The 26,283-nt window shown below is 34.4% G+C and overlaps 2 protein-coding genes across 7 annotated transcripts in view; one reads left to right on the top strand and one right to left on the bottom strand.

Moving 5' to 3' along the window:
* The window catches only part of Atg16 (Autophagy-related 16), a 214,571-nt gene that overhangs the window by 110,587 nt on the left and 77,701 nt on the right, over positions 1 to 26,283 (bottom strand). The gene's annotated exons all lie outside the window — the stretch shown is intronic.
* Positions 1 to 26,283, top strand: part of LOC106620000 (uncharacterized) — a 119,335-nt gene that overhangs the window by 33,043 nt on the left and 60,009 nt on the right. The window contains exon 1 of one of the 3 annotated variants that reach the window (XM_070105647.1): positions 4,289 to 4,320. The exons of the other annotated variants lie outside the window; for them this stretch is intronic. The gene's annotated coding sequence lies outside the window, so the exon portion shown is untranslated. Of the gene's footprint in view, positions 1 to 4,288; positions 4,321 to 26,283 lie in introns of those variants that run through there. 3 annotated transcript variants of the gene reach the window in all.

Raw genomic sequence — 26,283 nt, 5'->3', positions numbered from 1 at the left:
TTATCGCTATCAATATATCCGGCATGAAAGATTTCGTTTAACAAATTCTACGTGTAATTGAGATTACAGATTTAGTTGGCAAAAGGTTTAGAGGCCGTTTTGACAGACAACAACTACCGCTATTTACTTGTAAATGAAAATAAAAATTTTCGAAGTATTTTCTTCTGATTAATTTATATATTTTTTATAAATATTAGCCTTGTCCATCAAGCTGTCATTTTAAGTTAGTTCTCTCACAACGTTAACGACTTAAAGATTGTTTGTTTTGCTGAATTATACTAAATATGTTTCACTATTGTGTAATTCATTTACTGCTTTCAACTCTTTCAGGTATTCCCACAGTATGCCAAGCAATCAATAACTCTTCTATCAGGCTTAACGTTGGTGTGGTATCAAAATAGATAAATAACAGCCAGCGTACAAGTTTGTGGCTTAAATCTTTTGTGAATGTTTCGGCTACTGAAAATGTGATGAGTGGTTTTTTGATAGTGTGGAAAATTTTGAATTGGATTACAACGGATTATAGATAAAAAAAAAAAAAACTTTAAAAACAATGTTATTGTAAGTTTTAAGCAAACTCATGAGCTGCATATCACCTCATAGTCATCATGTATAATTTCAATTTAAATGCTTGTGAATTTTAGATATTTTCTGATTTATCAACTTTACTACTATTATCTAACGACAAAATAATATTTTCAACTAGTTATTTTTTTAATGTGGCTAGTATTTGTGCCGGTTTTTTTACAGTTGCGCAGAATATTTGTGTGGCGCGTTGGCGATTCATTACAACAAAAATAGGCTACCGTTTGTCAATTTAGTTCAACCAACTCGTCAAACTAGGACTAAACGGACTGGAAAAACATCAACATGCAAATCAGCATAAATCTTTTTACTTGTCTTAACTGTGGCAACAACTTTTTAGCCGAGTGGTTAGTTAGTAGTAAACAGAATTTAAATGATCTACTCGCCTAGTTGTGCTAGAGTGTTGTAGATTTTTTTTTTTTTTTATACTCTCGCAACCTGTTGCTACAGAGTATAATAGTTTTGTTCACCTAACGGTTGTTTGTATCACCTAAAATTAATCGAGTTAGATATAGGGTTATATATATATAAATGATCAGGATGAAGAGACGAGTTGAAATCCGGGTGACTGTCTGTCCGTCCGTCCGTCTGTCCGTCCGTCCGTGCAAGCTCTAACTTGAGTAAAAATTGAGATATCTTTATGAAACTTGGTAGACATGTTTCATGGTACCGTGAGACGGTTGGTATTGCAGATGGGCGTAATCGGACCACTGCCACGCCCACAAAACGCCATTAATCAAAAACAAATAACTTGCCATAACTAAGCTCCGCAATAAGATACAAGACTGTTATTTGGTACACAGGATCACATTAGGGAGGGGCATCTGCAGTTAAAATTTTTTTTTTTAAAGTGGGCGTGGTCCCGCCTCTAATAGGTTTAATGTGCATATCTCCTAAATATCTAATGCTATAATAACAAAATTCACTGGAAGCAAATGTTTTTAGCACTTCTATTGACGGTGTGAAAATAGTTGAAATCGGGTGGCAACTCCGCCCACTCCCCATATAACGGTACTGTTAAAAACTACTAAAAGCGCGATAAATCAAGCACTAAACACGCAAGAGACATTAAATTTTATCTCTGAGATGGTATAAGATGACTTTATAGGAACCGCGTTCAAAATTAGACAGTGGGCGTGGCACAGCCCACTTTTAGGTGAAAACCCATATCTTGAGATCTGCTTAACCGATTTCAACCAAATTCGGTGCGTAACGTTCTTTTCATGTTTCTAGTGCGAAAATGGGCGAAATCGGACTACAACCACGCTTACTTCCCATGTAACACCATTTTCAATTCCATCTGATTCTTTCACTTTCCACTATGCAAATCAGGTAACAATGATTAATTAAAAATCTAAATCGAACCAAAACTGTTCAAACCCCTGAGTACTAAATATGTGGACCCCAGTGCCTATAGTTGACCTTCTACCGAAAATATCAGTCAATCCACAAAGAAATCTTAAACGAGTATACCATTTGACTTTGCGAGAGTATAAAATGTTCGGTTACATCCGAACTTAGCCCTTCCTTACTTGTTTTTTTTTGTTTTTTTGGCACAAATTTAAAAATGTGTTTGCATACGACCACGGTACTTTTATCTTAATTCTATCCTTTTCGTTTATACTGGTGATAGGCAGCTTTCAAGGTCGATATATATGCTTATTGCTTGCAGTAGAGATGTTGATAGAATATGCTCGCGGTAGAAAAGCTGCAAGAAATTTTAAGTGGGTGTGACAACTTATATTACTATAAGCTATATGCTATGAAGTGTAAATGATACTTAGTATTGCTTCAAACGACTACCTGAAACTAATAAATGAATGCGTACCTTGGTGGTTTGCTATCAGAAATATTGTACAACACCAAATTTTTTTATTATTTCCTTTACTGAAAATTGTTTCAAATATGTTTCACAAGTTCATAAATTAAACACAATTGATACTCAGATCAACAGCGCAAATACCCTTTTTTCTGTTGGCAGAACATGAATGAGCTATCAGCAGATTCTTCTAACACTATCAATACAAGCTATTAACCTTTTATCTCAACTAACAAAGTAACTGAAAATAAGAGAAAATGCTTAGAAACCAAAATATGGTAACATTAGCGTCACTGGCTCGTAACATGCCGTAAAGAAATTTGAACAAACAGTCAGCAGCCTACAAGCCAAATTGAATACCTAAGAACTGTTAGGTTAGTACATAAATAAATATACAACATAATTGTGAAAATATTAGCACTAACATATACGTGCAACATTCAATGGGCACTTTGCACTCCATTGAACTACACTTTAGTTGACAAGCAGAAAAATATACGAATAAAATTTAAAGTTGTTGTTGCTGTGAGCAAATATGGTAATAAATAAAGATGCTGTTACTATGTGCAATCCATACATATATAAGCACTCACACTACAGATCCAGTCACATTCCTACCTATACTCAAATATATTCATTTTAAAAAGTCCGTTTTCTTTCTCAAACAAAAAACTGACATAGAAGTGTTTGTAAATATTAAATATTGAATTTGTGCTTTATTGCAACGCGTTGTAAGAACTTTGTCACAGGAATTTCAAAGAACAAATATAGAAAGAAGCGCGTATTTATGGAAGCTAAGAGCTCGTCAGTCGCTTGTAGAATGCAGCTAACAAAATATGGAAATTTTAACGTGTGAAATACTCGTACTCGACAACAGCTGAGGCACAGACGCAATGTGTAGAGAATATGAAGCAAATAAATCCAAAAATCAGTTTTCCATTATGGACATTAAAATGACTCAAACGTTAAATTACATTTACAATGATATTTGTAAGCCGCTGCACAATTTTTGGGAAAAAAGTGTACGTGCTTCTTTTTAGATTTTAAATTACTGATATATAAACGATTGCTTGAGGTTGATAATGATTAATTTCCTTTTCATAGCCGAACATTTAGTAAGTAACAGTTATTATAAATTCAAAGAAAGTATTTATTTGGCCCATTAAGTAATCTGAAGTAATAATTTACTTACTTTTAGATTACTTTAATTTATAATCGATTACTTTAAGTGCTTAGTTATATCATAACAGCATTTTATTATAATCAGAAGTAATAGTGGTATAGTAACAATTTAATTAATTTTCGATTACTTGCATTTATATTTGATTACTTTAAATATGTAGGTATATTTCCCAACAGTATATTTAACACTTTAATTTACTTTAGATTATTTGCCCAAGAAAGTAATCATAAGTGATAAAAGTAGTAATTTAATTACTCTGCGATTACTTGCATTTATAATAAATTACTTAATATATGTAACTTTATTTAAAAAGAGTTTATTAAACACTTTACCGAAGAATTGGTTAACCAAAATTGCAATTAATTAAAAGTAATCGAAAAACTTGTAATCCATTGAACACTAATTACTTTTCATTACTTTTGTTGTGATTATTTTAAATTATTTTTTCAAAATATAACTTTTTTAATATACATAAATCTAAATTTAAAGTAATAATGGTAAAATTTAAAAAATAATTATCGGTAATCATTACAATTAATATATGATATTGTACTGTTTTGCTTATATCTACAATATATAAGTATTAATAGATTTTAAATACATTTAATATTGGTATTATATTATTTTTAGTCGCAAAAATCGATTGTCCTTTTAATGTAGTCTTATCTCACTCTTTTTCATTACAGGTAAACAAACGAAGCTCTACACTGATTTCAGTAAACAAAATTTCAAGGTATTACATTCCAAGAATCTGATTAACTTTTATATATGCATACGCAACGTAACGCCAAGCGTGCAACAGGTGTTACCATAGATATACTAGAAATCACCACAAATTCAAAGTAACACTGAGCAAGAACACTGCGCGCCATTGAAATTAAAATACAACAAAAAACATATAAAAATAAAACAAATGTTGGTGGCTATGAGTCAGTGATCTCTACTAGCTTTATTAGCCGCTGGTCATTTTGCGCATGCGTGCACGCTTGCTGCAACTGTTATTGCTGTTGCTACTTGTGGCGACCCCAAAAGTCAGTGTGTCACTGCTGCAGTCGTAACTACTTTTGTTGTTATTTTTGTTAGACACTTTAAACTTTGTTGTTTCTGGCTTTAAGTAGTTGAAGTGCAATGTCACTCGCGTTGGACAGATGTTTTTTATCTGTTTTTTTCTCTTTTTATTTTATTTTTTTTTTGTTTTTTTATTTTTTTTTTTTTTTTGTATAATTGCTAACTTTCAGATATGAAAGAAAATTCTTGAAGAACCCCCTTGACAAAGAGAAAGAAAAAATCGTAAAAATGCGCACAGCAAACAAATCAACCCAGCCATCAAAATTCCGACACCGCTTTAAGGTGGTTTGTTAATAAATATATATAAGAGGCGAAAGCTACAGAACTGAGAGCGACATACACATAAACACACACATACATATCTACACAAAGACTTGGCAGTCTTAAGCAGTTGGTGGGCCACTTCTGAGTCTTATGCTACCGCTTACTTGTGTGGCACTTAGTCGAGTTGCATGCAGCAGAATTTTTGTTGCTGTTTGTTTACAATAAAGTGTTTGTTGTAGTATTGTTGGTTGCATAGTAGCATACTTTTGTTGCTGTTGCAGATAGTATAAGTTTTGTTGCTTGTTGCAACTACTGTTGCTGTTGTCATGAAACGGTTCTTCCTGTTTATTAGCCAAATAAGGCGAACCCGCTTCGGTCCATTGTCATCGCCATCTTTCAACTGCCTTTACTGGCAAACTTGAAAGTTCTACTTGACGAGCAGCTGTCAAATGGCTCATGGCAGCAAGCGTGCAGTTTTTGTGCTTGTATTGCTAATATTGCTGATATATTCAGGTTTTTCTTTGATGACCACTACAGAAGTCGGCGTAAGCATTAATTTTTATTATTTAATTATTTATTCCTTTTTGAGGGCAATAAAATTAATTTTTTTTGCAAATAAAATTATCAAAAGTTGTTATGTTATAAAAGTGGTTGTGTTTAGATGTCGAAAATAGAAAGTAATCAAGTATTATTAGAAATTCCTGTCATTATTTTATATTTATATTTTTAATTTTGGTACAAGTCATTGATTCGCACTTATTTATAATGATATTATATAGAGAAAGTTGCTGCCATCCAACCTGAAAGATCAAAATCCTTGTACAAAAAACTTTTCGAGTTGACGAGATATCTTCATGAAATTTGACATAGCTTGTTGTCAAAAGCAAGGCTACAAGCTCCGAACATATTGTTCTAATCGAAAAACTATATAGCAGACATGCAAATTGACCGATCAAAATAAAAAAAGATCTTTTCATAATATTTTATGCTAACAAAATGCACCTGTAAAGGTATATATTATATATAAGAAAATTTTTTAATTTTGTTTTTGTTTTATTTTTTCTGTTTTCGGGAGAGACATTTATTACCGGATTCAAAATGTAGAATTTAGACATCTTGATATTTATTTTATTTTATTTTAATTTTTTTTCGATGCTGTAAGTAATATATGGAAATATCGCATACACGTTGTTGTTGTTGGAGTAATGTCAGAAAATATTTTAAACAAAAGTTTGAATGGTGTTGCTAATAAAAAAGTATTTGCGCCCAGATAAGCGCGATTATCTGGCAGCTGCCTAAAACCTTTCCTCGCATTTAAATATACCCAACTTTCATAGTAACGGTTAGATATTGCTGACTCTTTTATTAGATTAAAAATTTACAATTTTTATTTTTAATATTTTAATTTACCTACAAAGAGTGTTTGGTAACGAAACTACGTGAAACCGATTTACAAGAATAGCTTTCAGCCACGCCCACAATATTTTAAACACGAAATCATGCAATATTTAAGAATGTATAAAATATAAGTGGTTCAAATTCAATATAAATAATAATAATAATAAAATTTGTGATTATGGGTATGCAGCTACCCTAAGGTTAAACTGAGTGTCTCAGTAGCCCACTGTAGGCTTTTTACTGAACTCATATTAACGAAATTTACAATGGAATTGTGTGAAGTCGATTATAACTACATAATCTGTCAGAAAGTTGTAAATTTCAAACATATTAGGTTTATACAAGTATATATTATATATATAATAAAATTATCAAAATTTGGCATCTAACCTCAAAATTTTAATTTTTCGTTTTTACAGCAACTTCTACAGAATAGTCCGACTGAACAGCTCTAAAACATTTTTTTTCTGTAAAATACACTCTCAGACCGTGATAATAGTCAGGAGTCATATATTTATACCAAAATAGTTTCGCTTACTTATATTTGTAATGCAATGTTTCTATGAAAGCTGTAGTCAGCTGTTAAAGAAAGCTGTCAGTTGCACTTGAATACGATAGTAAGGAAATAAGATGATCAGCTAGAGACCAACTTATTAGTTTCTGAAAATAACGTAGAAATTTCTTGGGTCTTAGAACCCACTACTTCACCAACCACACTGAATTTCAATCATACCGATATGTACATATCTTTCAGAGAAATAAATAAAACATATGTATGGCAAATTATTTCAAATGCTTGTAACATCTAATAACAATTTTTTTTGTTTGCTTTGCATAAAAAATACAAAAAAAAATCTCGCAATAATTGCAGTTTCACAAATAGTCTATATACAATTACAGAATTACAAATGATATCCACTCATAGCTCATCCTCTACAATAACAACTACAGCATTAGACACTATAATTTTCAATTCCATACGCTCAGCACTCACATAAAGCCATAAACCATGAACTACAATTATCTTATTGCCCTCGACAAGCTGGCCACAACATTAATTACAGCTGATGTATTTAGCTGAGCAACGGTGCTCGGATAATCTAAGAATGTGTGTGTGAGTTTACGTATAGATATGGCGCTACTTGACTTCCTCAAAATCCAAACAAACGCCAGCTGTCAATTTGCAAACCACAAGGTTGCCAATACCGAGCCACGCCCCATCTGCCAGAACAATCAGATAATTGACCAAATGGGCTGGACCATGGGGCAACATAAAATGCAGTAGATGGCGGGCAGTGGGCGGTGGCGGTTATAGATGCATAACAAAGATATGTTGGAGGTACTTGCCACATACGAGTACGGTGTTTATGAGACAGAATTAAATGCAACGCTGTATTGTAGTTTATGACGTTCATAAAGCATATTGCCATGTTGCAGGAACAGTTGCTGCCACATAAAGATTTTTTAATGAAATTTTTATTGCGTTCAATGTATCAATTTATCAGCGGAAAACATAGGTTGCAAGCAAATATTCGAAAGAAAGTGGGGATTATGTAAGCGACGCAAGAAATTTGTAGAGCCACACGCACACACACACATACAAAGCTGGTATGTGTGGTATTTGCACAAGTATGCAATAGATTATTTGTTGCACCAAAGTGCTGCAATGCAGGCATATCAAATTTCTAACGAGCGCATCGGGCAACATGTGTCTACACATGTGTATGTTGCCAAGACGGCTGCGCTATGGCAGTGCGCAACAAGTGGCGCTAAATCAACAACAATATCAAGATACTTGTCTCACGCTGTGGCTGTGATTTTCTATTATTTGTTTTTTTTTGTATTTTTTTTTTGTATTATTTGCACTAGTTGCAACATTATTTCGTTGCAAAAGCCAACATACAAATGAATGAAGCACATAATTAAGTCATAAAATAGGGTTAAATTAGTGTAATTGAAGTCGGTTTGCTGTTGTTTGTTATGTTAGCGCGGTGCAAAGAAGACGCTACGTCGATGCGATTGCCGCCAATGCCTGCCACAATATGTGCATATGGATGGCCAACCAGCCGTGCAAATAATGCAAGTAAATTACCGACCATGTGATATGATATGCTGCACGGCTGGTGTTCGCGTTGAGTGGCTGTTGCACGCGGATAAGCAGAGATTGCCGGAACGATTTTCATAGAGGAGTATATGATTTTTTTTTTTTTTTGTAATTTTTTCTTTATTTTTACTTACAACCTTGCTACATTCAACTATTATTTCACGCTAAACACACAAAGGCAAGTTAATATTGGCTGAGTAGCGCTCACTAGCTGCCACATAGCCGTACACTGATCTACAGCAGACAGGCACGCATGCATGTGGCATGCCACAAACACTCATACACATACAAAAAATTAAAAACAAGAACCTAAAAGCTGGCAGTGAAAAATATTTAAAAAATCTCCAAGAAATCGTTTTAGTTCGTGAAAGGTACACAAAACGTCAAAGCGGCGGTGTTGCAGGTTCCGCAAATAGCTAAAAGCAAACACAACAACAAATTCATATAACAATAAATGCAAACATAAACGCATTTGGTGTAGCTGTTGTACTTTTGTTTACTTTCTTAATTTTTTCTCCACATGTTCCGCTGCTCAGCTAACGCTTACGGCGTTTAGCCAAAAAAGCAGCAACAACCAGCACAAGTAAAATTATAGCAAATAATAGATGTTGTAAAGTTTGAAAGTAAAAAGGCCATTGCACTGCTTCTTGCACTTGTTGCAACTTACTTACACATATAACCAACCGCAGTAGTTAGATTGCGCTGCCATTGCATAAGACTGTAGTGTGTATGTGTGTTTTGAATTGCGCAATTGCGAGCGTAGTAAAAGTAAGAATTTTGCCTAAAAACACAGCTGCATGGTGGCAGTTGTTGCAGCGTTGCAACAAATAGCACAGTGCAGTGATTTCAGTTGGTGAACAGATGCCGGGAATTTGCATTTTATAGAAATATATTATTTTGCTAAAATTTCCTGATTTTCTACAACAAAACAGCTCGAGCTTCAGAAAAATCTAAATTAGCTATTAAAAGTTTTTTTTGTTTTTTAGATACTTGGTTTCACAATGAAAGCTTTTTTATTTTAAAGGAAAAAATTATTTTACTCTTCGACAAAGCCTCCATCTTAAGTAATGCATTTGTAGTGACGGTCCTCTTTTGATGCCGTGAAGCTTCGCGGCTTCCATTAGAAGTTTGTTTCGTTTTTGAAAACCTTATTTGAGCGAAAAATTGTTCCGTAACGCAACCATTTGAATCTGGGAAAGGGAAAAAAAACTCTTAGCGGCCCAACCTATGTTCTTTTTATAACTACTTCGACGTTCTTGAATTTTTTTGCAAATAAAAATCTAAAAGAATGATTTCTGGTGTTAAAAAGACCTTTTTGGTAATTTTACGGACTATTTACAAACGGAAATATGTTTGTATAGTCTAGTAGAAACTTCGCATTGTCTTGCAAATATATATTCCAATCGACGCTGAAATCGAATTTTTACACAAATCTTTTTTTTTATAATTTCGTTCATATACGAGAGAAGGTTATATGTATTGATAAGAAATATGTGTCAACTCTTCTTCACAGCTGAAAGCATAAGCGTCATGATAAGAGAAAAGTGACTGTTGTTAAAATTTACAAGACAGTCATTCACAACCTTCACCTAATGGTGTAGTTGACTAATTAAAGCGTAGATTATTGTATTCGAACGTTTTGGACTTTAACACCCGACTCAACCAACGAGGAGGTATGGATACAAGTATTGTTATGCTGAAAATAAAATATTTTATTTCAAAATTTAAACTTTTAAAGTACGAAAATGCTGTTTTAAGCAAAGTGATGTAAGCTTCAGTATTCTTATTGTTGTTAAAACAATGCAATATTTACCCGAAGCTGTGCGATCGAATCATACAAGTTGTGATATTAATGTTTCCATTAGTATCGGAAAGCATAAATTGAAAATTTGGAAATCATTTTTTTATTTTAACCGATTTTTCAGAATATTGCGCCAATAAAGAGTTGTTTGTTCTAGCAAGCTCAGCTATCTCTTCAATACAGAGATTTCTCTTACGTGTAATAATGCAAATCGGTCATTTAAGCATACGAGCACTACTTTCTTATTATAGGTACATAGCAAATCGGTTGAATACTCAAATGAACCGCAAGTCCCCTTACTTCTAAAATTTCTCAAAAAATTCCAATAAATTATAAATAAAAAAAAAACTATAAATAACTATTTTAAATCCCACCACTTTTGTTTTGCTACATAGTGACCGCATGAGAGTGGCTTCACAATATATGTGTAACTATTGCAGAGGAAGAAGTCAAGCACTGCACGGTTGACTGCCGCAACTTATGCGGCTTTTTAGACTTTTCGCGGCTGTCCACCTGCCGTCTAGCGTCTAGCGCCTAGCGCCCAACGTCGTCGTCCACTAACTACATATCATAACTGCATCATTGCGCTCACTATTTGCTTCAGTGATTTTTGAACTTCTTAAAACCAATAGAGCGCGGGTCTTTTTGCTGGTGCACACTAAAGAACTTTTATTTTTATAGTAATTTTTTTTTTTATATACAATTTTTTTTGCCGCATTTTCCAACGAATGCACAGCGCTACGTGCCTGGGTGCCTAGGGCGGCTGGCTATTTGTTCTAAACAAATATGTAGCAACAACAAAAAGTTGAAAATGAAGCAAAAGTAAACAAAAATTTTAAATAAATAGAAAAATACCGTAGTAAGTACTACGTACCACAGTGTCGGCAGTGCAAGTGCAACATGTGTAGCAGCTGTGCTGTAGCATGCCACAAATTTAAAAAGGAAACATGCACACATAAAGTATATGTGAGTGTGTGTGTAGGAATGTGTATTTTTACGAGCATTTTTTTATGAGCATACAAGCAGCGAATTACTTGTGCAGCACTTCCGCGAAATATACTAATATCAAAAGTATATATTTAAATTTGTTTTTAGTTATGAGATGTGCACGATAATATTATTAATATGCTGCTGTGAGCTGTGTAGTGTTAGTTGCGATGGTGTAGTATGTTATGTAGGGGAGAATTTCAACAAAGAACGGAAAATTTGTGAAAGTTAAAAGTAGCACAAAAGTAACTAGTTCGTAACTAGTTATATCAATTTTTAATTTTTATTTCGAAAACAGTAGGAAGTAGATATAATAAAATTTTGTCAGCTTTAAAAAGATATTTTTGCACCGAAATTAGCCAGATCTCAAAATCAGCTGCATGTAACTCCTTTATAGCCAATTGAAAAACTAAAAATAGCACTAATTTGGCTCAGTATTATATAAAAAAAATACTTTGTTCACTTTAAAATTGTCTGCTATAGATCAATTTTCTTCTGGTTACTTTAGAGTTTGTCCGTAACTATACAATATTAAACTAGCATTTATTTGCTTTCAGTTTTGGGTAACAAAAGTCGATATTTATGTCAAGATTGTATACAAAAATTTTGCATAGGTTAAAGGCGAACTTTATTTAGGCCAAATGTCACTAAATTATAACTAGTTTTTGATATTTTGAAAGCCAACATTTCTCACAAAAAAGAGTTACGAATACAGTTTTTGAAATAAATCAGCACAATTACAAACACTTTTATAACTGTTTCGACTAGTTTCAGCAAGAATGATTTGAAACCAGTCCATACACATTGAGCAAGCGCAGATTTGCTATATACGCATTCGAATAAAATTTTTTTTAAAATATTTTGTAATACATATAATATATATAAATACATAAAATGTTATCTTCTAGTTTCTAGTTAAGAAAACTACTTGGTACCAGAATGAGACATATTTTATTGCATTGCCTTTAGCAGTGTCAATATTTCCTAAAATCATTCATTAATTTAAATATTTCTAGCAAACACTTCAACCACCTTGCATTACATTATGAATGACCCTCGCTGTGCACTTCTGCAAATATTGACATTTACATACAAATACTTGATAATTACGTCGCACTCGCTAAACACGGCGACAAGCATATATAAAGCCACTTATTATCATTATGAACATCATTATATCACTACATGCATCAACAGCGCTGGCAGCTTTTTTTTATGTTATTTCTGATTTATTTGCTTTTTGTTGATTCTAACATGTACCATCTTCCGTGTTTCTCCAGCCACCACCGGTATGACCTCCCGCACAGAATTTTATGTTCAACTTTTCTTTATGCTTTTGGAGTTAGTTAGCATCAGCCGTTGATTCAACTAATGTTTTGGGGTATGTGTAAAGAAGTAATTATAGCGTTTTTAAAACATTAAATATGTATGTTAAAAATTTAGTGAATTTCTTTGAAGAATATATTATTATATTTCTAAATTGGACTTATTTAAACAATTACTTGTGAGTTCAAGATTGCCTACCCTCGCTATCAATGGCATCGAGTCACTTTGTGACAATATTAGAATGTTTGCCAGACCACAGTGGAATCGCAGGTAACTGCAAAGCTGACGAGCTGGCACGAAAAAGCATTTTAGCTCAGAAGAATGGAAATGGATCGATGCTCCGTTGTCATCGTGCGTTAACTGAGCTTCCCGATAGTTGGCCCAGCGGTGGACTACCATTAGTTGTTGCGCTGTCACAAGGTCATTTTGGCTCAGGGTGGATTTCAAGAGGTCTAATCAGCTCTTCGCCCTTAGTACGGCTAACTTTCCTTAGTTGTAGGGGTTCTAACTGGTCAGCTCTGTGTACACGCGGTAAGGCTCAGTATCTTGCCAGATACCAGTTGTAGAAGCTGTTTGGAAGAAGACGAGGTAGAAACATCTCAACACTTCCTTACTGACTGTCTTGCAGTTGCAAGTTCAAGGTCTGTTATGGCAGCAAAGACTTCGACACTCCGAAATTAGTATGCATATTCTGTGTGATTGCCAACGGGAGTATAGTATTTTCATTACGCATGGCAACCGGTGACTGTCATCCCTTGTTCTATTGTACAGAAGTGTCAAAATCAGTTCAGCGGTTATCAAAACTGGTTGTGCAGTTTTCGGTATATTTCAATTGCATTTTTTGAGTATAAATTTGATCTCCACAGAAATTGTGATCTTTTTAACTACTATATGTAATCGTATTTTTCAAATCTTATTTTTTATTATGAAACATTCTTATTTTTGTTGTGAAATATTATATAAACTTAGAGATTTTGTCTGCAATGTCTTAAGTATATTGAGAAACGTAAACAAAATACATAGTACTGATACATATAGTATGTAGTAGTTGGGGTTAGTAGACCGGCAACTATACACCAGTCGCCTTACACAATAGCATTTGAGGCAATCTTTTATTTGTAATGAATCATCCTCACTATCACTATCATTGCTATCGAAGTCTAAAAATTCCGTGAAGCACTTTTAGTAGCCATTTCATAAGGATCTCTGAACAAATATTATAGAAGGGCATGAGATGTCGATCTCCTCGACTAAATTCCGCAATCTGGGGACAGATATCAGACAAATATAATCAAATGGGCCGTTGTTAAAAATATTTAAAAATAATTGCAGAAAACAAATTTAATTTCAATAATGTTAAATAATTCTTTGAATATACACGCAGCAACTAATAGTATTCATCGCGCCACTGACACCTAATGTCATAACAACACCTAAGTGACTTCCCATCAAATTGTGCACTCGGTACTCGCATTATGGCATTCACTTAAATTTATGTTGCATAGCTTTCAAACATTTCATTGAATATATGTAATAATAAGTAGTTATAATAATGGCAGTCATAAATAAAGTCGATAACAGACGTTGCATGGTGAATAGAAAAGCCGTCACAGCTAACGCTTCAATGACATTTACTGTTGGCCAGCCAATCAGGCAATGTGTCAGCCACAGATCACTCGGCACTCAGCGCTCAGATGAGGAAATAAAGGCGCAGACAGAGAGCAACATTAAAAGTACCGTTGCTTTAATATTCCTCGACAACATGCCCCTAAATAAGTCGGCGGGCAATTATAGTATGGATAGATGAATCGATGAGTGCATGAATGAGTGGATAAGTGAGTGTCATAAGCTAAAGTGGAACGAAATGCAGTCAAAAGACGGCCAATGCTCGTACTGACTGGATGGCTAATTGCTCGTGCGGCTACGAAGCAAACTTACTAGCATTTGAGCAAACTGCAAGTATATTTATATATTGGCGAGAGTTTGTTATACTACAATCTACAACTACAACACTAACAACAAAATTACCAACGCTGAGCAAATGTTGCAACAATAAGAAATAATAAATGTTGCAGTTAATGTTCGCCACCAAATGACAGTGGCACAAATATTTCCTGAAAATCTCTCAGCGCAACAGCCGACATTGAGTGCCGGCAATTGGCGTCGCCCGCGGTTGGCAGTCAGTGGTAGAGAGGCGGAGAATGCGCAAGCAAAATCAGTTTGATGTTTTATGTTTATTTCGCTTCTTACCATAATTGTGTTTGGCATGCGAGCGGAAGATTAGTGAAAGAGTTGTAAATTGCAAGTCACAAATTGTGATGACATCGTGCACTACAACAACAAAGGGGGTGAAGTAAATAAGTATGCAGTGGAGGGATATTAGGAAATGCTCAGAGCAAGCAATGTCACACAACAGATGTCAATGCTGTCTATGATGAGAATGGCAATAAAATGATGATAAACATTGAGCACTGTATAAATATTCAAAATAACTACGATTTTTTATGCAATAAAAACAAATAAAGTAGGACGTCTCAGCGTTCAAGCTAAAAAACAAAGAATATATTGTAGTATTGATGGCAGTATAAGTCACAAATACCATCTGTTAGTTGTTTTAAGTACAGCGGCTATATGAGGTAATCAAGCGAGGAAGTATGACAAGACAAAATAAGCATTATATATTTTTATAAGGCAAAAAGTAGTCAAAAGGTTGTGTAATGCCAAATTATATATATATTCGTGCTAGCAATATGTGGTTACATTCTTTTCGAAATGCCAAAATAAAATAATGCATATTACAAGGTACAATTCAAAAGTTCCAGGACTTTTTAAACAACGCAGCTTCTACTTGTAGTGGCGCCATCTGTCTGAAATTGTTATCCCTCAATTGTGTATTCTTCAGTGCTGTCGTATAAAATTTATATAACAGCTGACTTGTATAACAGCTGAGATATCGCACTACATGTGACACTACATTTGTAGTGTCGGTCGGAAAATGAGCATCGAACAAAGAGCCAACATTAAGTTTTATTTTAAACTTGGTAAAACTTTTACCAAAACTCATCAAATGATGAAACAAGTTTATGGCGATGATTGTCTATCCCGTAGTCGTATTCACGAGTGGTTTAAACGTTTTCAAGAGGGACGGGAGGACTTGGAAGACGACGAACGTTCGGGCCGGCCAAAAAAGATGTTGTGAACGAAAAAAACACGGAAATTGTGCGTGAATTCATTAAAAAAAAGAGCCGAAATCATCGCTTAAATATATGGAATCATGGCCTCAGAAAGGTTTGTGCTCGATTTGTCCCGCACACTTTGAAACAACAAGAAAAAGACTTTAAAGTTTTAAAGACACTCGCAACAGATTTTTTGACCAAAAATCGCATTCATATCATCAACCATTCATCATATCATCACCCTGCGATTTTTATTTGTTCGGAAAACTACATTTGGCCATGAAAGGAAACCGCTATGCTGACGTTGATGCCATCCAAAAGGCGACGACCGCCATCCTCAACGCTACACCGACAAATGACCTAAAAAAGTCATTCGACAACCTTCTTGAACGTGCATAACGTTGTATTCAGGCGGAAGGAGACTATTTTGAAGGCGACCAATAAATTTTTCAAAAAAAAAACAAATAATATTCGTGTTTTAATAAAAGTCCTGAAACTTTTGAATTGCACCTGAACTGAAACCATAACATTTATGGCCAGTTTCACATATGATTTTTTGATTTTAATAATGATGTAATAGCGACTTCTTTTTGTAGCGTTCAAGCAGCATTTCGGACAAGCAAAATCCTCTTTCAATGTCTCTTGCTTTCAATTTATATAGCAGCCGGGTTTCTTTGCTTGTGAATGTATCCGACTGGTTTTAAAAGCTTTGAAATGTCTGTTTGTAATCCAATAATCAGCGCTGATAGTAATATTTTCTATAATTTATCAACAGACCCTTTGTAGGATTAGGGGTAACAAGATTGGGTTCTGTACTAAACAAATCACTAACAAATATTTCTTCGACCATTCTATGCTAACATTCGGGTAAAAACATGAGGAAACATAATAGTAAATAGTTTCATAGAGAAATTTTAAGCTTTCAAATTATCATATAAGGCATCAAAGCTGATTTAAAGTGCATTACGAATAATTATTATAATTCAAAACAATTATTCATAATGTATTTTCAATCTGCTCTTATAGCCTATATGGCAATTTAACATCATAAATAATAATAGCGAATTGATAATTTATGTTAAAAAGTTTCTCCAGATAAATTTCTATAAAATTGATTAGGCTTGCCCGTCATTATAGGACGGTCAATACAAAATAAACAAGCATTTTTCCCCCAAAGAGCAAGCTTGAACAGCCACATACCACAGGTAAATATTTCGTTAAGACGCCTCGGGCGTAACGGTGAATAGTGAAAAGTAACATCTTCTTCTAGCGCAGAGCAAATAACTGCACGAAACGCCAAGTGCCAATTGCGCTTTTATTAACTTTCTCCTATCGAGGGATTAACTTCGATTTGGCAGCCTCGCAGCAACAGCAACGCGAAAAAAATTACATACAATTTTTGGCGTTTCAATTCACAAAAACAAAAGCAAAAACAAAAACACATACAAACAATAAACTGTAATAAGGCGCCCCGAACAGCTGACCTCAGCTGATTGCGGCGAGTTGCAAATGTACATGCATATATTGTATATGTATGTGTGTAGGTGTGTGTGATTTGGACTTTGTGTAATTCGTTTGCGGCAGCGCATACGTGCCACACTGTGATCACCGCTTCATATTAGCCAAACGATGAGCGCGTCCAGCTTATAGTCACTACGGCGGCTGGGACAACCATTAAACGCCCTTACGTGTGATTTTCAGTTTGATGCTATCGCCTTCTATTTTTCGAAAATTTCACAACAACAACACCAACCACACTATGCAATTGTTGTGCTTGCGGAAAAGCAATTTATTTAAAAGCTATCATCAGCGGACGCTGTAACCGCTGACGCTGTCGCCGGCTCATGCTAACGGTTATCCTTATTGGCGGCAGCCGCAAATAATAGCAGACACAAAGCGGCAATGTGGCAATGCAATGGAAATCACAAATCTAAAATCCGTATTGCATTCGGCAACTTTTCTTTTCAGCCCGGCAAATGTGTATAATGGGAAATTCATTGTTGAATTGGAAATTTGAAATAATTGCACCGCTTCTTATTGCCGCGGTAAAAGTGAAGAAGCTCCGCGCGGCGCTTGTGGCTTTGTTCGTTGCGGGTGCGGCCGTTGTTGTTGATGTTGATCGTACAATCTAACGGTACACCTCATTGAATATGCGCTTCTTGCCACTTGGTGGATATCGCATTTACAGTTATGATTTAGGCCTTGCTCCGCGGTGACTTATGACATTTTACTTTTCAGCATTTCGATTTCCGCCTTGAAACAGCCTCTTCAATCGGCATTGTTTTGGCAAACAAAAGACAAAGAAGCGGCGAACTCTTTGGCGATATTCAATAAATAATTGTCTGGTTTGCTGCAACTGTCCGCTATTGCTACAGTTATTTTTTTATAATTTATTTACTGTTTATGAAAAGTTTGTGATGTAACTGCAAGCTGCCGCATTGAGACAGCTCAAGCAACAAATATATCAAAGGAAAGTGACAGCTGTTGGTGGGCTGACACAAAGTTGCTTAAAGGTTAGAGGCAGTAAGAGCCTGAAAGACTGTTATGTAATACCTCCACCGTTTAGTGAAACCAATTTGATAACTTGAAAATATGCATATGTATGCATCTTTTGTATATGCAAAAATTTTAAGACTACCTATTTGATTTAACTTTTATACTCAGAACAGGGTAACTTTGCCACGAAGTTTTTAACACACAGAAGGAAATAAACGTGAAGTAGCCCCTCAGTTTTTAAAATATAGATCTAAAATTTTACACACGCCCTTTTCTCCTCAAGAAGAAGCTCATTTGTCGAAATCGCTTATATGAGACTACCATAGCATATAGCTGCCATACAAACTGACGGATCAAAATCAAGAGAAAGATATTTTTATACCCCTCAATGCATTAATAAATTTACTGTGAAGGGTATTATAGCTTCGGTGCAGTTAATGTTTATTGATGATTTTATTAACTATGGGCGTGTTACAAAATCTTCAATTTTTATAATTGATTTATTTTTAAAAAAATTTCAAAGCTGGCATCAACGTGTGAAAGAAACTTCCGATTAGAAGCCGTTGTATTCAGTTACTTAATTGATTATTACATGTTGAAATTATTATTTTTAAATTTACTGAGAAATAAAACCTGATACCTTGGATAAATTAAAGAAAATGAGAACTTTCAACAAAACTGTCAAGAGCAAATTTTTTTCTGAAACATTTTCTTTTCTCTTCATTTAAAAATGATCAAATATTCCTGAGTGTAAAAATAACTTGATTGAAAAGACATGAAAAGTTAATTCTTACTGCTATTAACCGCTAATACAACAAAATCACACAACTCAACAACACGAGTCGTGTTTAAACAAACACTTCGAGGTAAAAGTACAAGAAAAAGATACCTCTGCATCAAGATACTTTAATTAGCTAACAAGAAAGTGAATTCAATACCACTTACAAAAGTAATAAGCAAACAAACACACAAACAACTGCGCATACACTTTGTAATGTTACCAAGTCATCACGGCTGGGCGGCGCAAACAAATCGATCAACAACCTTTTGAGCTCACAACAAATATATACATAAATAAATAAGTAAAATACACAAGAACTAAGCAAGCGAAACAAGAATCTGCTCGCGGCGCAGCGCCTTCATGACAAACGCAAATACACAGCAGAATCACACTTACACACATATTTCGTCGTCGTCCATCAATCTCGTGCGCAACCGAAACGACAACACCAACAACACGACTGAAAATGAAAACAAAAATAAGAACAACTCATTGAGCAACAATGAAAAAGCTGAAAATCGCCAAACAATGGCGCCACTTGAATGCCGGCAGTTAGTTGGCGCGGAGCGGGACACACACTTTATTCACAACAACAGCAGCAGCAAGTGGCACTGTTGTCCAGTTGAAGCGGTGAGCAAAGTTTGCTAACAAATACACTTGCCAAGGCGGCGACACTGAATCGAGCAGTGTTGGTGTCTTGCAACAGTTGTAACTAGCGGCCATTTGCTGGCCGCTGATAAGAGACTCCCTTTCATGCCCAATGGCTGGGTTCGAGAAAATTACAAAGAAAAATATATAAAGAAAATTTGTTTAAACGAAAATTTTTGAAATTTTTCAGTTCGCTGTGCGCACATATTGCATGTTTGTGAGCAGTGCAGCGTGTTGCACGTGTGTGTTGCGGTGCAGTATCACTTTTCAATAAATGAAAGTTAAAGGTGAGCAGCAAATTTTCACAAGTAAATTCCTTCCTGCTTAAGGTGAAGCAGGAGTGTCTCACACACAAGTGTTAGGCAGAGAAAACTTAGCAAGAACAAAAACAAAAAGCGTACTGAAATGCATTAAATTTTGCTGAGGTTATGATTATAACGGTTGCAAGATTGTTTTTTTTTTTTTTTGCTTGTTCGTACATTTTTAAGAATTGAGAATTTCTTCAGGTTATCATTAGAGTGGCGAGTACCTTTAGACTGTTGCTGTTAGCATCTGCAGTTGTTTGCTACAAAAGGGTTAAGCGATAAACTTGCAAGTCAATATGAGTATATATATACGATTATTGAAATTGTTTTTGGAAATAAATAATAAAATACAAGCACACGTGCCACGCTTCTTATCTATTTTTGAACACTTTAATTTAAAAACTGCTGTTTGGAGACTTTTGCATCCCAAAAAAACTAGTGCCATAACTCTCCTTGCTGATCGTTGTGACTTCACCTACTCTGTAGTAGAACAACCAGCTTCAGTCCACTGTACACGTTCTTGTTTCAATTAAGGATCATGGCGGTAGATCCAAGTCTCATCCGTAGTTATAATACGACGCAGGGAATCGATTTTATTCTGCTCAAAATGCTCAAAATTAGGCTGAGAAATTTATCCTTCGATCCAGTTTTTGTCGAGTTGTTAACGTGTGCGGCACTAACTTTCCAAACAGCTTTTTCATATGTAATTCTCCATGTAAAATATTAAGTACTCATTCGTCTGAGTTGCCTATGGCATTAGCAATTTCATGCATAGTCAAACTTGGATCTTCACAAACAATATTATGAACTTACTAAATGATTTCTGTTGTGGTTGCGGTTTTTTAGTTGTCCTTTGCGTGGATCGTCTTGAACCCTAGTAGGACCACGTTAAAATTAACCAGCCCAAAATTCAACGGTGCGTTTTGAAGGTGAGGACTCCTTATACACTTCTAACAATTGTTCATTAATTTCCTTTCAAAACAAAGAATCTAATCACTGCGCGATATTCAATTTTTTCTATATAAAAAATAAATTTGGAACTAGTAGTGCTATTTCTTGGTGAGACCAGAAACTTTACAACCAACCTGTATCTATATTCATAATCATACGCATAGTCATATTTAAAGTATTGTTATTATTGTTGTATTTTATATTTTTAATTTTAATCCACTTAAGTGGTGGCTTAAAAAAAGGGTTGTGTGAAAATTTCAAGTCGATCAGTCTAGCGGTTTCGGAGAGAAATCTTCTTCACCGAATTTGACAAAAGCGTTTCGAAAATACAATTTCCATATACATTTCAGCAGATTTCTATCAAAAAAGCTTTTCAACAAGCATATACTCCGACTCATTCCAACACTAGTCACAATTCTAGTTAGCAAAAAGTGGCGATCAAAGCACAACAGAGTACCACGTTTATGACCTCTAAATGTCCTGTTATATGAGCTTAACAACTTCCTTAAAAAAGAGCAAAAACAAAAACAAATCAAAAAGAGCAGAAGTGGAGCCGCACACACCGCTTAGCAACCACATAACTGGAGACTTGAACTTACAAAAGGCAAAAAACAAAAAAAAAAATATTTGAAATAACAATAATAACAATAATGAGGCAATAAAGAATTTCTGAGAAAGTTTTTGTGTTGTGCTTCTTCCTTCTGCTACATCTTTCGCTTAACCAACTGCTTGGGCTCTCTGTTTTTCCTCAACTGACCTCGCAATGTAGTTGTGACTTAGTTGTGGCCTTTTGCTTTAAATCTCTATTTGACTATTTTTTCTCTACTTAACTTTTTTTTTTTCGGGTACACAAAGTCAATGACTGTTCTATGGCGCTGATTATATAACTCTATACTTTAGCGCAGACTTTATTCAAAGCTGCTTCCTCCACTAAATTATGCCACGTCTACCGGTGAGTGGTGACCGTGTCAGCAACAAATTCAAACAGTGCAAATAAGGAGTTCGGGATTTTCGGGCTTTTTAATTTTTATGCTTCTTGCCACATTTTTCGCTGCTTAGCAATTCGCTGTTAGAAGCAAAAGCAACGAATTACACGCTGATTGCGCTGACTGCTCATTGTGCTGTCCAACTGCCGTGGCCGCCCATGACTCTGAACTCAATTCGCGCATGGCCAACAACAAACAAGGCGACTAATAACTGTATTACCCAACCATTTGCGGTCGACGGTCGCTGATTACCACAATGCCGGCTGTCTCGTTGCCTTTTGTTATGATAATTTAATTTATAGCGACATGCAAAGCATAATATTTGCAAACGGCGCGCGAGCAATAACAACAGAAGTAGCGGCAAAAAATAAATTCTTAGCTTTTTAAGCGTTTCTAGACTTAACGGTATTTTATCTCGCTTGATATGTGCACATTTGTTTGTGTATTTTGAGTGCATATACTTGTATGTATGTATATAGTGGCAACTCCTAAGTGCTTAAGCTGCTAAACCGTTAAGCGTCTGTGAAATGTGCCAGCGAAAACTAAAAATAATATTACTCATAATACAACAACCGTTAAGGCTGTATTTGCAATCGAATTATTAAAACTAGTCAACATGCAGACGCAGCAGTCGGATGAACTTGTACGAGTATATTATATAAGAAAAATTATGTTTCTGGTGTTTGCAGTGAACAGTGTTTGATATTTAATTACACAACCATATTGGTTATTATTATATGTGGTACACGGACCATATTGATATTCAACGCATTTTACTATCACATTTATACTCAATTGTTTATGTACTTATTGTCATGTTATCATGCTTTCAAAAATATTCAACTAAATATGATATATATTTATAAGCATACTCAACTAATATTCCTATTTATAATCATAAGATATACATATGCTATGAATATGAACATTGTTGTAGCTATCTGACACACAAACTGACCGATGACAATCATGTCCTTGTATGGAAAACTTTTTTTTGTGACAAGATATTTTCACGAAATTCGGCATTGTATTGTATATTATCTCTATTGTATGAAAATCTTTTAAATTTTTAAAGTGTGTTATAGCTTTTAACGATTTTTTCTTGTTTTCATATTAAAACTCATATTCATACTCATACTCGAACTCATATTCATACTCATACTTATTTATTTCCTTGCGCTCACCACTATTTACGTAACTTCATCAAAAGCCCTTATGGTCCTTTCGAAAAACCACAGTATCGACTAACAAAAGACTTAAGTAACAAACTTGCTTGGAAAAATTCCATATGCTTATCTATGAACAGTTAAATTTGCGCAAACTTCACAGCATATACCGTTAAACACTCAAATGTAAACAGTGAAATGTAAATTTGTATGTTTCCAACTCCAGCTAATATGACGCATATGTTGTTGTTGTAATAAATTTTCCAAAAATAACTACACAAGCAGAGAAATAAAAATATTTGCCACATAGACCAGCATTTGCATGGCATCAGCAAAAACACACAGTCACACACAAACATATACTTGAGCATAACCTCCAAGTGGCTGTCAATTAGTCGTCAACTCATTACATTTCGGAGCGCGTGAGTTGACTTGCTGCAATTTAGATAAACGCTACTCATGCTGGTTGCCTCTTGGCAATTGTTTCTGTTGACTACTTTGTTATTGCACAACACTGTACGTGTATGTATGTATATGTAATACGCTTTGTTTATCTTGTGTAGCGTCACTAGCCGCTGTTGTTGTGGCTGCTGCAGCTGCTGCTGGTTGACAATCGCACAGTAATTGCCACAGCTACCAAGTGCATAACAAGTGCGGCCTTCAACGGCCAGCAACAACAACAACCACAACTATTAGCCACAGCATCGCACACAAGTAACCACTTTGTCAACCACACATCGAGCAGCCAGCCGCTGCAGTTACGAGTTGCACCATGCAATTGTGGCAATACTGAACTTGCTGGTAGCTGTTTGGTGCCACACCGCAATAATAACTGCGCAAATGCATTAAATCCAGTTGTATGGTGACTTCAACTAGCAATTTGTTGTTATCATTGCTATTGTTCTTGGGTTTTCTTGTTTGTTTTCTATGTTAGTCGGTTTCTTGCGATCGGTTCGTGTTATTTGCTATTTATTTAATTTTCTTTCGACTGATTTTTATACCCTGAATTGGGTATACTTGTGCCAGAAGTTCTTGTATTGAAAACTATTTTATTTGACGAGATACCTTCACGAAATTGAACAGTGCTATAATCTCCGAATATATTGTTTAGATCGAATCACTATAACATATAGCTGTCTTCAAAACTAACTCTTGAAAATCAAGTTAACTATTCTTTAAACGCTTTGATGTTATAAGAAATGAACCTGTGAAGGGTATTATAGCTTCGGTGCAACCGAAGTTAAAGTTTTTTTTTTTTTTATATTTTCCGCGCAACGCAACCTGTCGTGCTTTTACCTGACCAAGAACCACAACAAGAGTACCACAAACTGTATGCGTTCGCGACATGTTTCCATTGTCATGAAGCTGCCGTCCAACAATTGCAACGTAATATTTACGCTTTTGACGCGCCACTTTGCTTGGCGGCAAGCAAGAGCAACAGCAACAAAAAAGCGCTGAGAGCAAGAGCGCGCTCTTGAATATAATACAGCTGAGTTGCGCTTGAGTTGTTGCTGGTCCGGGTGATTATATATAGCTATCGATAAACACTAAGTATTAGATATAGAATTCTGTATACGATTGTATATATAGCTATATATGTCAATATGTACTCTCAAATAAATAACCAATTAAATATGTTAACTTTTGGCGTAATACAGTGACAGCAAGCGCTTTACTTGTGGATTGTCCGGCCGCCAAATTCAGCCATCGATCATTGAACTAGCTACAATTTGCTTTCATCTCAATATCAGCTCTTACGAGTATACAGATATTTTCTCTTTACTTTAATACTTTTTTAGCAAATACATTGTGTTTGCTTACATTGCAGAGCCCTTTGTTTGCCGCTCTCTAACCGTTCTCAACTCTTTTTTTTATTGTTGATTATGATGCTAATAATAATGCGGAATGTGTTTATGAGCCTAACTGCTATGTTGGCGATAATGAGTTTGTTCATCAGCGCACTTTGAGCAATGATATTATAGCAAAATAGATTTTGTCGATATTTAGTTGTGGTACTAATGTCACAATTTCGCATTTTCTAATTATTTTTGTACTGAAATAATTAATAAAAAAAAATATACGTATAGAAATTTTTGGTGAAAAATTTAGTGAAAACTATGATTTTTTCTTAATCTTTAAGTTGCTTTTTGCGAAATCATCTTCAGTAATCATACATTAAAAAAAATTAAAGTGGCAACGCTACCTAAAATATATTTTAATAACAGCTGCTTACAGTTCCCTGATATACTCTTCCAACATTCGGAAAGAGGATTTTCCTATTTCATTTTATAATAGTGGTAAACCGGTAAACAAAATATCAATATATAATAATATAAAAAAATTAAATAAATATATATAATATAAATAAATAAATGTATATAATATAAATAAATAAATGTATATAATATAAAAATTATAAATATATGTATAAAAATTTATCAGTTAAAACATAATTATTAAAAAAAATTTATTTTTTAAATTTTTATATTAAATTTATTAATATTCGGTTTTTTTTTTTTTTTAACTAAGCTTTTCAAAATTGCACTGAATTTACATAAGAATGCCAACTTTATAAAATAAAATATATTTGTATTTAAACTTTTGGACTTTAGTCAGCTTTAACTAGGTAATGATGAAACAATAACAATGTCTGATTTACATATAAGTGGCAGCTTCATTCGGGACTACTTTTTAAAGAAAAATTTTGAATATAATAAGTTTTTGATTTTATTTCAGTATGTAATTCTTATTTTTATTCTACTAAAATTTGCTCAAATTTCAAATTTCCTCGAAAGGTGGCAACCCAGTGAAAATAATGTTTATTAAAAGTCAGGATTAGCTCGCTTTAATTCGGTTGCACAAAATAATAATAATTAAAATCATTGGACTTTGACTAAATAACACATTTGAAGATATGCGGCAGCTCTATTTAGGTATATTTTAGAATGGAAACAGAATAAATAATTTTAAAATTATGTTAATAATGTTAATAATTTTAAAATTATGTTAATAATTTTAAGCGTATATATCTTCTGAATAACTTTCATAAACGAATAAACTGGGTGTCATTACTTTTAAATAGGTGGCAACCCTCAACAGAATCAATCAATAGCAGTGCAAGATTTTTAAGCAAAATATTTTTCTATTAATCATTTTAATCCTATAAAGTTTGCAGCTCTTTGCACATTTTATTCGAAAACGTTTGAGAAGACGGAAGTGAAGACTAAAAAAATCAATAT

This window comes from Bactrocera oleae, chromosome 2 (assembly GCF_042242935.1).
Source record: "Bactrocera oleae isolate idBacOlea1 chromosome 2, idBacOlea1, whole genome shotgun sequence".
Lineage (NCBI taxonomy): Eukaryota > Metazoa > Arthropoda > Insecta > Diptera > Tephritidae > Bactrocera > Bactrocera oleae.
This window is presented reverse-complemented; position numbering and strand designations above follow the sequence as displayed.